The sequence below is a fragment of the Dreissena polymorpha genome, chromosome 3 (genome assembly GCF_020536995.1).
Source record: "Dreissena polymorpha isolate Duluth1 chromosome 3, UMN_Dpol_1.0, whole genome shotgun sequence".
Lineage (NCBI taxonomy): Eukaryota > Metazoa > Mollusca > Bivalvia > Myida > Dreissenidae > Dreissena > Dreissena polymorpha.
In genome coordinates, this window is record NC_068357.1 from 30,311,424 (window position 1) to 30,314,050 (window position 2,627).

Below are 2,627 nucleotides of genomic sequence, written 5' to 3' on the forward strand. Positions count from 1 at the left end.
AATTCCCGTTTCTAAAAATAGAAAATTTCCCACGGAATGTAAACAGGCGTACGTGTTAGACAAATAAAATGGCGTCCAAATAAGAAGGAGAGGGAACATAATTTTTCGCTAGACAACTGCATTATCTTATGCAATTTAATGGGGGAAGACTTTGGTGTTGCGTTTTTGCATGGATTGAGTAAACTATGATCTGATGCGACATAGATTCACTGAAGGTTACCAAATTATAGTGAATGTTGTTTTGTGTCTAGCAGACGTTGCAATTTCACCATTGATGATTGAACATACAGCTTGTTTCTGTACATTTTTTTTGACAATTAAACTGTATAACAAATATTTCATCCTAGGTAAAAGAATTTGCAATAATCAAACTCCCAGCTTCTGAGCCTGAGCTGTATGTCTACTCATAAAAGCCTTTACGCATTCAAAAGAACAAAGCTAAAAGATCTTAAAAAACATGAGTTTTGTTGGAAGTAATGGAAAGATAGTTTGATGCGAAAATATGCTTGTTCCCATACTCTCATTGAGTCTCTGTATGAACACATCTGATAAAAATGCATGATAATCTCATCATATATTTGTTTTTGAATTATAATATAATAATAAAACAACTATTGAAATCGTAACACAAGTTATGTCATTTAATAACAGGAATAACAAGTCAAACAAACAAGCAGATGTGGGCGAGAGTTGAAACAAAGTTTAATCAAAAAGCAACTAAAAACAGGACGGCAGAAAAGCTTGAAAAAAAGTAGCTTAACATGGTAGCCAAGCAACGTCTCATTTATACAGATTACATAAGAGACCGTGCATTGACAGGTACCATACCATACCATATTCTTCATTGCATAAAACATACACAATGTTTATAGCAAACGGCCTCAGGTAGTCATCAATTAATTGCAAAATGAGAATAGAAATAAAAAAATATATATAATAAGGAAAAGAATATTATAAATTTTAATGCTTTAATACCTCTAAAATATGTACTCTTTTTTTTTGTTCATATGCCTGATATATCGCTTTGAAAATGCAAGTCCTTTCATGTAAAGTATCAAAAAAATTGAGACTATCAAGTCATTTTTAACAATGTTGCTTTTGTTTAATTTTGTTGTCAAGTAAAAACCTATTTGCAATGGTGTAACAATACACCTTAAAAAATTCAGTTCTTTGAATGAAGTCATCACACTAGGGTAACAAGTTTAAAATAAATCAAAAGTAAAACTCATTTATGTTTGAAAAAGAATTCATTAATGTGGTTACATAATTTTAACCACACATCCATTTAGTCTTATACATAATGAAAATGTTTATTTTAGGAGGAGGTTGTTTAAACAAAAATCTAACACATTTTGACAGAGACTGTCATGAATGTGGTCAGTACAGAGTCGACTTCAATCGCTGGGGCTGCGACAGCTGCACTTGACACGAGCTTCACTCAAGTTGAGTCGCTTTCAGCTGTGTAAGACACTTATTTATCATCTTTTAATTTGAATGTTGATCAGCGGTATATTACTGTTTTATCTTTTTTTATATCTGATGAGGCATTTAATGTTTATATGCATTAATGTAATATTCAAGACAAACTACCGAAAACACAAGCACAATCATACAACAAGTTCAGTTGCATCTATTTCCTGATTAAAAACATCATTCGAAAATAAGTGCAAACAATCATGCAGAACTGCATAACCAAAAATTATCTAAAATGCTTCATTGATTTTTTTAGTACCAAAATTATTTGTTTGCTTAAATATACGCTTCTTGAAACAAACTATTTTCAGAGCAATACCTTCCTATACACTATTCATTAAGTGTTGCAGGGCCAAGTGAATCGGTGGATTATGGTATTATTATTATTTTCATAATGAAAGACAACAAAAACAAAACAGATAAATACATAATATCATCATATGTTTGGTGTATATAAATTCTCGTTTGCAGTCAAGTAGTTTTTGACAATGCCTTTCAATATGTGAATGATATATAATTAAACAAACATAATTTAAGTCAACCCCACTCGACCCCAACCAGTCTTTAAGATACTGAGACCCCACTATACCACAACCAGCACTTACAGATACTAAGACCCTACTATACCCCAACCAGCACTTACAGGTGCTAAGACCCTACTATACCCCAACCAGCACTTACAGGTACTAAAACCCAACTCTACCCCAACCAGCAATTACAAGTACTGAGACCCTACTGTACGCCAACCAGTCCTACAGGTACCCGTTCCCACTCCACCCCTACCAATCAAACAAAAGAATAACTCATTGATAAAAAAAAGAGTAAATACCATTGTTTACTTTGTACAAAATATTTTTATACAACAAAGGCTATCAAAAAGATTAACACTTTTCCGCTTATTGATAATAAATTAACTCTATAATCCAAAGTACATTTATTTTCTCAGTTTTGTACATATGTGAAAGTATGACAAATGAATTGCCTTTGTCAGGTGTCACTGCAGCTGTCACGACAATGACCAACTCGAGGTGATGTCATTAGCAGAGCTGAAGAGAAAGAAGATAATGCTTGAAAATCGATTGTTGAAAAAAGCTACAATCACCATACATGTGTAATTTTCATTTTGATAGTAAGCTGTTATTTTAGTTAATATC